Source organism: Halichoerus grypus, chromosome 2 (assembly GCF_964656455.1).
Source record: "Halichoerus grypus chromosome 2, mHalGry1.hap1.1, whole genome shotgun sequence".
In the NCBI taxonomy this organism is placed as follows: domain Eukaryota; kingdom Metazoa; phylum Chordata; class Mammalia; order Carnivora; family Phocidae; genus Halichoerus; species Halichoerus grypus.
Genome location: NC_135713.1, coordinates 122417866 through 122433388, shown reverse-complemented (window position 1 = coordinate 122433388; position 15523 = coordinate 122417866).

Genomic DNA, 15523 nt, shown 5'->3' with positions numbered 1-15523 from the left:
TCACCCCTCCTGGACCCAAGCAATTTAAAGTGACAAATCCTGGTGTGTGAGTCTGTGTGAATGTGTTTGTATGTTTATAGGAGCACACAGGCAAATCTGTGATGAGAGGGTGACCGTCCCATAATTTTAGGAATTGAGGGTCAAGGGTTGCAAACCTGGATGCCTTAAAGGAGAAGATTGTCCCACAGAATTTGAAAAATGCAGCTGCAATTTAATTTGCTTTCCTTCTGAGATCCAGTGCCGAGTGAGACACTTGTGTGCTTCACCCAAGTGACACAGGCCCAGTGCTCCTACACACACACACACACACACGCACACACACGCACACACACGCATGCGCACAGGAACACCCCCCCCCCCTTCTGAAAGCTCTTTCACAGCCAACTGTCACGCACACTTTGCTGGGAGGTACAGAGGACACTGATATTGTACCTTCTCTGGCTCTGCCCTTCCGCCACACATCATGACACTTACACCCCTTCTTTTCAGACTTAAGGAGCAAAACAGAAAAGAAGAGGGCAGCTTGTACTTCAGAGCCTAACAGATAAGGACACACTCTGGCTTCTGCTCCTTCCTAGCCCTGTGACCTTTAAAAGTAACCTTAAAAAAACATAAAAAAAAAAGTCACCGGTTTCCTTTTCAGTGAAAAGAGCATTAAAAATAGCATCACCTTCCCAAGGTAGTCATGTGGGTTAAATGTGATCAAACGTGCAAAGCATTTAGCAAGGCGGCCCAGATGCTGTAATTTAAGCCTTCATTATGACAACTGTTAGGAAACCCTTCCAAATAGCTCCTGCGGTTAAGAGGAATATGGTTCCGAGCTCCGCATGGAAAGGAGGGTGACAGAAGGGTGAGCATTTGTACTATTTGACGATAACACAGAACTCCTAGACATCTGTATAGATTCTTCCCTGCATCTCCTTTCCGTTGCCACCGGCTGCTTCTCAACACAAACATAAGCACCTACTTAAATTTCTACTTAAAAAGAACGCAAAGCCACTTTCCTATTGCGTTTGAAGAACTGAAGGAGGGAGAGACATTTGCAGAGCTAACGATGGTGCTCCCAGGCTCAGAGGAGCTGGGGTCTTCGTGCTCTTGCACAGGGCGTGCTCTGCTGGATGTCTGTCTGTCCCTCCGCAGGCTCCCAGCGCCAGGAACCAGGCAACGCACCGCGGAACCAGCGTCTTCCTCGTTGATGCAAACATCCGGACTAACATACTTGTCGGTGCCTTCATCTCGGCTATGAAAGGCAAGAAAGAATAGAATTGAGTATTTTTCATTTTTAATGTTATCTCCATTTTAATTACAAAATAACATTTATATAAAAAAGTTTGGAAAATACCCCCAAAATAGAGTAAAAAAGTTAATTTGCGGTAATCACACCACTCATAGGTCATTATTAAGATATTGGTATATATCTTACCAGACTTTGCATATATTTTTAAAAGATGGGATAATATTTTAAGCCTTATTTCCCCACTCAATAGGACATGAATATATGTCCATATAAATTGTTGTATATAAAACATAATTTTGATGGTTCCCTAGTATTCTCCCTTGGAACAATAGCCTTATTTAACTCAGCTCTTATTTTTGTACATGAGGCTTATTTCTGACTTTTTAATTCTTATAAATAAGTAAGTGAACAGCCTTTTATGAGCCCATCCAAGAGTATTTCTTTAGGAAGAACTAGAATTGTGGGTTAATGGGTCTATGGAGTTCAAAAGCTTCTGATATGTTCTACCTAGGAAGTTTGCATCAACTTACACTCCACCGGCAGCATATACGGTTTAATCCACACAGAGTGTAAAATGTTAACCAGTCTAGGCCAGCGGTGGTGATTCCATATCCCTTTCCGGTGACTCGGTTGGTCATGGGCACATGACCCGATTCTGACCAGTTGAACCTGCAGGGACTCCTTGAGGGCTCCTAGGAAGTGGGTCACTCTTTGATTCTAAGAAACACAGAGGGAAATGCAGTCCGTTCTTCCAGTTCTTGCAGTGGAAAGGGATGTCTAGACGCGATAGGTGCCGCACCCAGAATGTGACCATGGGGGAACGCATGGAGGATGAGAGGCAGTGTGAAGAAGATGACAGAGATGGAGAAAGTGGGTCCCGGACAGCATGGTGAGTCATTATGTTAACGAGCATGGACCGACTCCAGACCAGGTTCTTCTGTGGAAGATAATAAACATTCCGGTTTTCTGAGCTACCTTTTCGTCAGGTTTTCTGTAATTGCAATGAAAAACATCCCACCTAGGTGATAAGCAAAACTGATATATAATGGTTTTAGTTTTCATTTTCTTGATTACAGTGAACTTGAACTTTTTTTTTAACTTGGCCACTTACGTTTCTTCTTTTCTGGATTGCCTTCATGTCTGTTTTCGTTTTTCTGCAGGGCTTATTGCCTTCATAGTGATTTATAAAAATATCTTTATATTTAAAATATTCACCCTCTGTTGTAAATGCTATAGATATTTTTCCTACATCCAAACTCTTCAACATGTTGAACCTTAAAATTTTTCTCTATTTTTTTTTTTTAAAGATTTTATTTATCTGACAGAGACACAGTGAGAGAGGGAACACAAGCAGGGGGAGTGGGAGAGGGAGAAGCAGGCTTCCCGCTGAGCAGGGAGCCCGATGTGGGGCTAGATTCCAGGACCCTGGGACCATGACCCAAGCCGAAGGCAGACACCTAACGACTGAGCCACCCAGGCACCCCAAAATTTTTCTCTATTTAACATAGGAATATTTTTTCTGATTTCATTTGCTTTTATGCTTAGTAAGTATTTTGACACATAGAGAATACACATTCATCTATATTTTGCTCTAGTTCTTTCATGGCCTTATTTTTTTTTACATTAATTGTTTAATATGCATTTTGGTTAATAATATGAAATAAAGATCCAGTTTTTTAAAAAAGGTAGGCAAATTCTAACACTATTTATTTTGAAAGGACAAAACTTCCCCCGTTGGTTTGTTGGTATTCTTATCTCCATCAGTGCTATCCCTGGGTCTGTTTTGGAATTTTTTATTCTTGTTCATGGATACTTGTCTGTTCTCTTATGTTAGTGTCATCCTGCTTTTCTGACTGTAACTCTTTAATATAGTTAATTTTTGGACAATATAAGCCCAGCTTCACTGTAATTTTGTAAATTCTTTTTGGTTACTCTCACTGACTTCTTATATGTGTGTGTGTGTGTGTATATGTATAAACATACATATATATACATATATATGGGTTATATATATATAATTAGTAGATATACTGTGTATAACATTATATATATATATATATACATACACACACACATATATGGGTTTTAAAATCATATTTAAGTGTCCCTCAAAATTCTACAAAACTTTTTTTTTGCATTATATTAAAATAATAATGTAAAGAGAAGTAACATGTCTATAATATAGTGACTTCTTATTCAGGACCACATTTCATTTGCCAAATCTTTTCAGTCTTACTTGATTTTTTCCCCCAGTATTTTGTTTTAATTTCCTGCATGTAGTTCCTATACACTACTTTTTTTTCCCTAAATGATTAAATGTTTACAAAAGTGATACATTTGCCTCCATGGTTATCAGAGAAACAATCATTGTTTTTTAAAAATAGCATGATACAGATGTCAGTAGAAACTCTTCAGTACTAAATACAGCCAGTTAATTATGCAGTTTTCAATCTTTCAGAAAATATTAATGCATATTAGACAGGAGCAGTATCAAAGTAGACACTTAGCTATCATTGGTATCCTCCCTGTTAGAATTTTCTGCTAATGCCAAGGTGGTAAACAGTCTCATTTGAGAAGGAAAGAAAGATACTGTCATCCAATAAACCTGAACTCCCTCAGAGGTTAGAAAGGTTATGATGATCATACCAATTACAGGATTTCTGCAGCGTCTCCCTTTGACATACTGAACCTCAAATCAGTACAGTGTGAATACTACCATTTTTACTAAATTGCTTAAGAATATTTGTAAGTCAGACGCCTGGGTGGCTCAGTTGGTTAAGCGACTGCCTTCGGCTCAGGTCATGATCCTGGAGTCCCCGGATCGAGTCCCGCATCGGGCTCCCTGCTCGGCAGGGAGTCTGCTTCTCCCTCTGACCCGCTCCCCTCTCATGTGCTCTCTTCCTCATTCTCTCTCTCAAATAAATAAATAAATAAAATCTTTAAAAAAAAAAAAGAATATTTGTAAGTCAATCTACTCGGCATTACTTACATAAAAATAAGACAGTTTCATAGTACAAGAGAAAAGAGTAGTGTTTGGAGGAAATTTGAAAATACCATGGCCTTCAGAATCCTGCTTTCTTGCAAGAAACTCGCATATTCAGAGGAACCTCAAGCCCTTCCTCCTGTCTAAACAAATTCCCTAAAACTTAAAGTTATTTCTTACCTGTTTTCAACTTTTAAGGTCTTACCACTCCCACATTATAAATTAAAAATGTCATTTTGATTTCTTTAATGTTCTTTTCCTTGTATTTTTTTTTAGTTATGTTTTTAGTGGTCGCTCTATGGTCTACTATCTTCACTAACTTAGAAGAGAGTCTGTTTCAAATGTGTATTAGCATAATTACAGTGTTATGTAGAAATGTCATTCCTGGGGTGCCTGGGTGGCTCTGTTGGTTGAGCTCAGGTCATGATCTCATGGGTCATGGGATCAAGGTCCGAGTTGGGCTTGCACTCAGCGTGGAGTCTGCTGGAGATTCTCTTCCTCTGCCCCTCCCCACACTTGCAGGCTCTCTCTCTCTCTTAAGTAAAGAAATAAATCTTCAAAAAAAAAAAAAAGAAAGAAAGAAATGTCATTCCTATAAAGCTGTATTCCCTGTACCTCATTTTTTGTGGTACAGTGTTATACACAGTATATCTACTAAGGTTACAAGCCGCGAAAATACTGTGTTATGGTTGTTGCTTTACCACCTGTAGTAATGTCCTTAGCCCAATACAGTTTTGCTCCCACCTACCTCTCTTGTGCTATTTATTGGCAAGTATATTACACATATATTACATTTTGGTATAAGTTCCACATAGTATTTTATACAGTTGCTTTTTAAATCAGTTATCAGAAGGAGAAAAATATGCATATATACTGTTTTTTAGAATTACCTTTACCAGTGCTTTTTATCATTTGGATTCAAATTACTGTCTGAGGCTATTTCCTTTCAGCCTGAAGAACGTTCTTTAGTACTTCTTGTAAGGCAGGCCAGTTAGCAATAATTACTTTCAGTTTTGTTATCTTGGAAAGTCTTTATTTCACCTCCATTTTTTTTTACCAAGTTTGATATAATAGACATATATAAAAAACATTATGGGGCACCTGGGTGACTCAGTTGGTTAAGCGTGCAACTCTTGATTTCATCTCAGGTCATAATCTAGGGGTCATGAGTTCAAGCCCCACGTCGGGTTCTGCACTGGGCATGGAGCCACATGGAGCCTGCTTAAGATTCTCTCTCTCCCTCTCCCTCAGCCTCTCCCCCACTGCTCATGCTCTCTCTCTCTCTTAAAAAAAATTTACATCCAATATCTTCAAAAATACAAACTTTTTAAAGATCCAGTATAATAACATATAGTGTTATATTAGTTTCAGGTGTACAATATAATGATTCAACGATTTTATACATTATTCAGTGCTCATCACCTCCATTTTTGAAATATAACTTGGCTGGATATAGGATTCTTGGTTGATGGTTTTTTAATTGAGAGTTTTGAATGCTATCCCACAGTCTTCTGGCCTCCATTGGTTCTACTGGTAAGTCAGCCATTTCTCTTATTGGGATTCCTTTATAAGTGATACCATTTTTCTCTTGCTGTTTTCAGGATTTTCTCTTTGTCTTTGATTTTCAGTACTTTTACTATGATATGTCTGTTTGTGGATCTCTTTGTTTTAATCATACCTGGAGTTGATGGAGCATCCTGGATGTGTAGGTTTTTTTTGCAATAAATTTGGGAAATTTTCTGCCATTAATTTTTGGAATATTTCCTCCACTCCTCCCTCTCCTTTCCTCTTGTACTCTCTTTCCATCCAACTGATGCATTTAATGGTGTCCCACATTTCTCTGAGGCTCTGTCCCCTTTTTTCCTTCCTTTTCACGGAGTTCTTTGGCTTGCATAAGCTCTATTGATCTGTCTTCAAGTTCTCCAATTCTTTCTTCTGCCAGTTAAGATTTACTGTTACATCCTCTAATGATTTTGTAAATTTCAGTTATTCTGTTCAACTCCAGAGGTTCTCTTTTTTTTGTAATAATTTATGTCTCTTTATTGATATTCTTTATTTGATGTGACATTATTATCACATCTTCCTTTACTTCTTTAATTATGCTATCCTCTAGTTCCGTGAACATATTTTTTTTTTAAAGATTATTTATTTATTTATTTGACAGAGAGAGAGACAGAGAGAGAGGGAATACAAGCAGGGGGGGAGTGGGAGAGGGAGAAGCAGGCCTCCCACGGAGCAGGGAGCCCGATGCGGGGCTCGTTCCCAGGACCTGGGGATCATGACCCGAGCCAAAGGCAGATGCCCAACGACTGAGCCACCCAGGCGCCCCTCCGTGAACATATTTAGAATAGCTGTTGTGAAGTCTTTTTCTGCTACATCTGACATCTTATCTTCACAGGTGGTTTGTGTTGCCTGCTTTTCTCTTTTTTTTTTTCGGTGTAGCAACTCTGGGCACTATCTCCCTCCTCTGGAGCTTGTTGTTGTTATTGGCTTGTTTGTATTTTAGTGACTGGCTAGATTATTGTACTGAAATTTATCCCCCCTCCCACACAACATAGTGTTAGTTAAGCCTCTGCTGTTGCTCCTCAGGAAGGTGCAGCTTTGGTATGTCCATTGTCACTTGGGGGTGACAGTGATATTGGTGGGTCTGCCTTTTTCTCTTTTCCTGATCACTTCCAGGTGTACATTCCATTGAATGCTCTATTGCTTTAAACAGTGCCCTGGGCATAAATTTCTTTACAAACTAATCCTACCAGTTGTGGGGTGGTGTCTGAGGTTGGTACAGTAGTACCCCCACCACTTATCCACAGGGAATACATTCCAAGACCCCCAGTGGACACATGAAACTGGATCATACCCAACGCCATATATACTACGTCTTTTTTTTTTCCCTATATACATACCTATGATAAAGTTTAACTTCTAAATTAGGCACAGTAACAGATTAGCAACAATAATAATAAAATAAGACAATTAACAATATACTGTAATAAACATTATGTGAATGTAGTTTCTCCCTCTCAGTAACTTATCATACTGTGTTCCCCCTTCTTCTTTCGATGATGTGAGATAATAGATGCCTGCCTTTGTGTGACAAGATGAATGAGGGGAATGACTCAGGCATTGTGATGTAGCATTAGGCTAGTACTGATCTTCCATGGATGCCTCAGAAGGAGGATCACTGCTCCCCGACTGTGGTTGGCCGCAGGTAACAGAAGCTGTGTATAAGGGGAGACTTCTGTGTTTGATCCTTGTTCTGACCCCAGGAGGGCTCCTCCCAGCTATTTTATTCCATGGGTTTCTACTACAAATAGCCAGCCTAAAGTGCAGGCTGTACATTCACTAAATCCACCAATATCCTCCAAGCGCCTCTTACTACACCCTGCTCTGTTCTGGAGAGCACCTTTGAACTTCTCAGCTCTCGGTTGCAAATGAAGTCAGTTCCTTTGCAAAATGATTATGAGCTCTCTGTTTTATGGTCTCCTTCTCACCTCAGGCAGAAATCTCTCAGCCAGGGCTCTGGAGCTAGGGGTGGGGGTGATGACAAGCTGCTGTCTAAGTGACACTCTTGCTCTACGAGTTGAGTACTCTGTGTGTGTGTGTGTGTGTGTGTGTGTGTGTGTGTGTGGTGAGGGCTGTTAGCGGGCTGTGGTCCTCTTAGCTTGCCTCTTGCATGGAAGCACCACCTCATAGCAGGCAACAGTGATGAGGGGATCAGTATTCTCTATGTTCAAGGTAGAGTCTCCTTTCCACAAATGGGGCTTGGGTGGAAGAAAGGAGCCCCCTCCTCTCAACTGCATTCAACTGGGACTTAGCCTTAGCAACAGGTACCTGAAGCCTGCTCCATCCCCGAACTGGTTGCTGGGGGAGAGAGAGCCCTGTGTTCTTGAGGGTAGCAGTCAGAGGTGGAGTCTCTGCCTTGCTGAGCTAGGCGATGGGAAGGAAGGAATGTTTTGGCTCAAATAATGCAGACTCTAGAATTTGGACTCAGCATATTTGCAGTAAGAAGAACAATTAAGAGAGATAGGGAGGGAAGGGCATAAACCTTATATGTGCCAAGCTTTTATGTATATATGGCAGTCACAAATAGGATGCATTTCAAAATGAAATCCTATTATAGCTTTATAGCTTCACATACTTTGTTTTGTCTTGGCCTCCATGCATTTACGTGCAGACAATAGTTCTAGTCCTATCAGATCATTAATTCAGGGGGCACCTGAGTGGCTCAGTTGGTTAGGTGACTGCCTTTGGCTCAGGTCGTGATCCTGGAGTCCCAGGATCGAGTCCCGAATCCGGCTCCCTGCTCAGCGGGGAGTCTGCTTCTCCCTCTGACCCTCCCCGTTCTCATGTGGTCTCTCTCTTTCATTCTCTCTCTCTCAAATAAATAAATAAATAAATCTTAAAAAAAAAAGATCATTAATTCAGGCACAAGACCCCATGTCTCTGATTTCTCATGTAGTTACCATGAGAATACTTGGACTCCTCATCCATGTTCCCTGATTTTTGTCCTCATGCACTTGGGCCTATTAGAGCTCTTTACCCTCCTGGGAAGACCTCTTCCCAGCTCCTGACCTTCCTCCATCATGAGGTAAGACAGGTATAGGCATACTTCTGGGATGCACTTCTGCTTTGAAACAAGACAGAAATAGAGCACAGAGGGTTTAAGCAAGTTGCCAGAGGTCACACAGCTGGTAAGTAGTCAAACCAGGATTTAATGTTAAAAAGTCTAGTGCATCAGTGCTCTTAGCTACTACCTTGCCCCTGCCTCTCTTAGCAAGTGTTCACCCAGCATCGGTTCCCCTTTCTCTCCTTTTATATGATGAATTCTGTCTGCCCTGGCAGGGAGGACTTGATTTATGTTTGGAGTCACGAAATACTGGACTAGTTCAGGCCATTTTTCTCAATCTCAAAAACCCTTACACAGGGATTCTCAAACTTGGTTTCCCATGGCAATCACCCAGGGAGCAGTAAAAAATAGTAATATCTGGGTCTCATCCCAAAAATTCTGAGGGTATTGTTACAGGCATTAGGGTTTCTGCAAGCTCCTCAGGTAATTCTAATGAGAACCCCCGCTCTGATAAACCTGAGCATCAGCTAATTAGACTGGCAAGGACAGTTTCACTCCATTCAACCTGATTTTATTTGCAGGTGCTGACGACACAAACCAACATACACAAAATGTATCGGCTTAGACACACACCTGAAGGGGAGGTTCAGGTACTATTCCCTAACACAGCATCACACACATGCCCAGTAGTTGCTGGATGCCTATTTTTGTATGTCCTCCAGCACTGGGCCCTGGAAGGGCATGTGTTTGGGTATAATAGTGTGGGCCTGTGTCTCAGACTATTTATACTAATCCTACAGCTGTTGAAGCTGTCACTTTGTAAATGCCATTGTAATATGAAGGGATCTTCCAAAAATAGTGTTTTTATCTTCCGAAGTCTGTGCTAACTAGAATTGCGGAATGCACACGGCTCTGGTGCAACTATAGTAAAGATAAAAAACCCTGCTTACTTATCTCTGATTTACACCTGCCGGTGCTCCTGGGAAGCCATTCCCACCTAACAGGGCTGGGGAAGCATTTAGCACATGTGGTTTTCACACTGACAGGTGAAATCTCAGTGGGGCAGCGGGCACGATGGCTTGTGAGAAGCCTCGACTGCTCCCAGGTAAGTGACCTTCTGCACCCTCCAGGAAGGCTAGCCCCCTTTCCAGAAGAGTCTGAAATGAAGACGGGTTCCAGCAAGCTATGTGTCCTGGGCTGCTGCAGCTGGAGAGGGGGCCATGAAAAGCCAGGGCTCCGGATTCCCTCACCCAGGTGTTCTGCTAACATATTCATGCTACTGAGCACCTGCCCCAGCCTCTACAAGGCCCTGGGACCAGCAGTGAACAAGGCAGGCATGGCCTCTGCTTCTTTTGGGGTTCACAGGCTAATGAGGATGGACGTTTAACGATTGAAATCAAATACATATAGAACTACAAATTGTGATAAATGCTAGGAAAGGGGAGGAAAGGTGAGAGAGAATAATAGAGGGAATGTTGTTGAGATTGGGTGGTGGGTGAGGGGAGGGGCAGCCACCCCAGGCCCAAGGGGTGAGTGGGATGTGGCTGGGGGAGGGGGAGAAGAATAATCCAGAAAGGGGGGATTATGGGGGAATGCTTAGCACTTTCCTTGAGGAATGAGCATGACTAGAGGCAGTGAGCAAAGACAAGAAGGATATTAGGAGAAGTGGAAGAGTGAGGTCAAGGTCAGATCACTCAGGGCCTTGCAAACCAGGAGGGGATTTGGAATTTTATCCTGAGACCCACTGGAAGCCTGCGGGCAGTTTGAGTGAGGGTCCGGTGCTGGGGGCGCAGGGAGGGTTGCATGAGCATCGTTGGTCTTCTAGGAGGAGGAGGCATTGAAGAAACGCAAACAGCTGTGAGGTCACCAGAGAGACAGTGAGAGGGCTGGCTCACAGTGTCCTCACCCATCTGATCCCCCTGACCCTTCTCTTGCCTGGGTCCCGGGGATGAGGGAGCAGCAGTGTGTCCACTGCATGTCAGCGCTTGTGCTTTCTGTGCTTGGAGGAATGAGGCAGCTAGGGGAGAGGCCGACTGTGCCTCCACATTGCCCACGGTCATCCCTGCCGGCCTCTGGGACACAGCAGAGGGGCAGGTCTTTCCTTCCACGCTGACCTGCAGGATTCTTGTCCTTGAGAACATGCTACCTGTCCGTGCCCTTTGGTGGTGAACAAACACCGGGGTATATTTACCCTCTGTGTCCCTCCTGTCTGTCTCCTTTTCCTGGCCTCTGCTGATGTCTCAGTCCAGGCCCTGACCTCCTCTGACCTGGTTTGCCGCAGTAGATTTCTAACTCCTTTGCACTGGCTTTCAAACCTCTCATATCTCCTGCTAATCAGGCCTCCCTTGAAATCTGACTCATCTTTCCAAACCACGGCCTTTGGGACACCATTTCGCTGATTTTTCATGGCTCATCATTGCAGAATGAATTAAACTGAAGTTCTTAATATTTGCATTCAAGTTTCCAGAGTGCCTCTGCCTTTTCATTTCCTCCTACCCCCCTCCCCGCCCCGGATGAGTGACCACACAGGACCACTCTCTGTTCTGGAACCATGGCCTTTGCTGTCCTGTCACCTGTCCTTGGAACTGGCCCTGCCTGTCAGAACCGAGAGATGTTTCCCACCCATGAAGGACAAGGGGATAGACCCCTGTTGTTTGGTCCCAGCCTCAGGATTGATCTTTGCCATCCACCCTATCCAGTGTGTTCCGTGAGGGCACGTACCATGGCTCATCCCTCCCTGCCGCTGCCCAACTTAGTCCTGGGGTCAGGAGATGCGGAGCGCTCGGCCACATGCACCTGCTGTCTGCTCCCCGCTCCGGCCCTTCCTCACGGAGTGCTATCAGTTTAGCGGTGGGTCAGCGTTGAGAGGCCCCTCCGTTCTTCACAACTAGATGCCCACTTTCTTTTTCATGCTGCTTTGTCCCTTGCAGTGCCAGTCACGCCAGCTAGCATTTTCTTTTAACAGAATGTAGGGCTCCAGGGACTCCTTCTTCTGCCAGTATATTTGCAATGTCCCCTCCACACTGTCAGCCGCCCAGCTCCCACCGTCGCTTCCTCAGTGATGGGAAGGTAGAGAGGGACCTGTTCCATTTTCACCTGTTCTACTTGTTAATGGGTAGCGCGAGCCGGCTTTTTGTTGATTCGGTCCCACTGAAGGGAGCGAAGAGGCTGTGTATGTGAACCCTGAAGGTTCACAGGCTCCAGAGTGTGCAGACCAGTGTTAAGTGGGCATGTCACGAGGCCTTAGCATGGCGTTAGCTCATGCACAACGTGCCCCTAACAGAGTGTCAGAAAGCATGTTTGTGGCTTCTGACTGGCGTGGCTTCCAATCCTGCAGCTTCTGGTCACGAATTTCTCCAGGACCTTTGCCAGGTTTCAGGGACATCACAGCTCTCAAATGTCAAAGGAAAGGGGACCGGTGCCAGCCTGGACTGAACCAGGAAAAAGTGATGACGATGGACAGGCTGGGGGCAGTATTCCACAAACCGCCGTGCAGTCCCCGGAGTCCTGCCTTCCTGCATACGTACCTTGTCACTTTCCACACGTTCAGTGCCAGAACGAATTACAAAAAGAGTGACAATACCAAACATTAATGAGTATTTGGAACAACAGGGGTTCTTGTACATTGTCGGTGGAAACCTAACATTGTACAACCACCACTTTGAAAAAAAGGCTTTCTGATTCCTGTCTTCTACGCTATGATCTTGGGCCTTTATCCAAGAGAAATGAAAACATGTCTGTAGGAAGACTTCTGCTTAAAGGTACACGGCAGCCTAAGTGTCCTCCAGTAGAGAATGCATGAACAAACTGAATATTCATACAGGGAAATACGATGCATGGCGATAAAAGGAACACACAGCCAGCACGGAGCACAACGTGGGCGAACCTGGAAAACAGGCTGAGTGAAAGAGGATATATGATCTGATTGCGTGCGATTCCTATGAAATTCTAGAACAGGCAAAACTGACTTACTATAGAAGACATCAGAACTGTGGTTTCCTCTGAGGGAGCTGAGAGCAGGCATCTCCCGGAAAAGGTAGAGACAGAACTTTCTGGGACTATGGTAATGTTCTCTATCTTGACAGGGGCTTTGGTGATGCAGGCCAGTGCGTTCGTCAAAACCTGGAGTGTGCAATTAAAACGTGTGCATATCATCATCTGCAAATTCTCATCAAAAGAAAAAAACCATGCAGATACTAAACTTAATGATGTTCATGCAGACGTATTTAGGAGGAAGTTCACTGTTGTTTGCAATTTACTTTGAAACACAAAATGTAAGATGAGTCCGTGGAAAGAGGGACGGAGAATATGCGATAAAACAAGCAGAGCGTGAGTGCTAGTTTAGGTGGGAATTGTATAGATGTTCACTAGAAAATTCTTTCAGCTTTGCTGTATGGTGTAGGGCTCAAAAGTCAGGCTCAGCGTTAGGTGCTGCCCTGACTCTGGTTAAATGAAGAGGGCCTCCGATGGCTTTACCGCGGCTTCCCTCCCCACTCTGCTCCCGTGGATATGGTCCCCTAGCTGAAAAACCGTCCTTATCCAGGGGACCAGACATGGTCCCTGCTTTATCTGAGTAGAGGGTTCCAGTTCCCTGCCAGTCCACAGAATCATTCAACCACGTCCGTCACATCCTCCCTTGAAGCCAAGGGGTACCCCATCTTCTTGATGCCACAAAGCTGCTCCCATAGAGCCCCTGCTTGTCCCCTCTTTTCCTGAGCACAGCCCCGTGTGGGCTCCTGTTGTGGCCTCCTCCCCAAGTGGTATGTGGGACTAGGAAATCTTAGTCTGCCCAGGGTCAGGTGTTCTGGGTTAAGCCATCCCTATAACCCTAAGGCAGGAATCCCTCCCTCGCCAATAGAATGAATAGGAGGTGATTAAAACATGCTGTATGTTTGGAGTTTTCGTAAAATGTTGGAAAAACAACTTCCGTGCCCAGCAGTGAATGACGGGTACCAAGGAGAATGCATTGCTGCTAACCTTACTGAACGTGCAGTTTGCTTAGGGGAGTTTGAAATAGTAGTAAGTCACACACTGGTCACTTAAATGTGCCGCACGCTGCATCTGTTCTCTGTCATCTAATCTTGACTTGCCCAGGATCTCGCAGTGAGTGGAAGGAACAGTGTGAGAACCCATGTGTCAGATGCCGGGCCCTGACGCCCTTCAGGGTAGAAAGCCCTCCCCGACTTACTAGCTCCTTTACCTGCAGGCAAACCATTTCCCCTCTCTGGGCCTCTGTGCTTTGTCTATAAAAATGAGCAGTTGCCACAATTCACCCTTCCAGCCCTACCAGCCTAAAGACAAGTAATTTTAAAATTAGCATAAACTCCCGCACCTACAATCACCTTACGACAAGAAAAAGGAAAGGGGCATCTTATCTCTGGGTCCTGATCCTTGCGTTGTGACTTATTTGAGAAATAATTTATTCTAGTGCCAATATGCCCCTAGTATCCACCTAAACATGAGCCAGCAAAGAGCAGGAATTTAATTGGCTGCCTGATTTAATTGTCTGGTTTTACGAATTTGCACATTAGCCGAGGTAAACAGAATTTGTTGTTGTTGCTGCTACATGAATACTTCCTGTTGTGAATCACATAGAAAAATAATTCAACCCAGCGCCCTTCTGGACAATCTTTCAGAGGTGAGCCATGGTTTTCTCTAACTCGCAGAAAGGTTAGTATGAGGATTTCCTACCAGGGCAGGCCACATCTGTGCACTGAAGCTGAGTGTGTGACTAAGCAATCTGGAGGTGTGGATAAAATTGTCACACACGGCCGGGACAGATTCACTGCATGCCTGCAGAGATAACAGCTTTTTCCTTTTATTCTTCTCAGGCTTCAGCTCTCTGAAGATTAGTGGAAGGTGATGGCTGATCTGGGGCATATTCACTGAGGACAAAACGAGACAGATTATGCTTTGGAGACGTCTTCCTGGGGGTACATTAAAATCTGTCTGAAATCTTGTGGGAGAAAGGACAGTTAACTCTTCATTCTGGGAGACTGTCCTGAGCATTGTAGAGGGTTTAGCACCATCCCTGATCTCTTACCAGTGGATGACAGTAATATCACCCTAGTCGTGGATCAAACGTGTCTCCAGACATGGACAGTCTCCACTTTTGAGAAGCACTGCTCTAAAGCAGGGCAGTCAGGAACAGGGTGGGTAGGGTGAGGGAAGGAGCTGATGGCCCAACCCCCTGACCTCAGATGACGTTGAAAAAAGCTTAGTTTCTAAACACTGCCCTCAAGTTGGCACACATTTTTTTTAAATTATGCTAAAATACACATAACATAGAATTGGCTATTTTTAAGTTTACAGTTCAATATTCTTAATTCTATTCACATTGTTGTACAACCAGTCCCCAGAACTCTTTCATCTCCCAGACTGAAACTGTACACCCGCCCCAGTTCCTGCTCCATCCAGCCCCTGGTAACCATCATTCTACATTCTGTCCTTAGAAACTTGACTACTCTAGGTACCTCACATAATTGGAATTGTACACTGTTTGTCCCTTTGTGATTGATTTCACTTAGCATAATTCCCTCAAGGTTTATCCATATGATAGTCTGTACCATAATTTCCTTTCTTCTTCCTTCTTCCTCCTTAATGCTGAATAATATTCCACTGTGTGTGTATATATACGTATATCACATTTTATTTATGTATTCATTCATCTATGGACACTTGGGCCGCTTCCACCTTTTGGCAATTGTGAGTAGTGCTGCTATGAACGTGGGTGTGC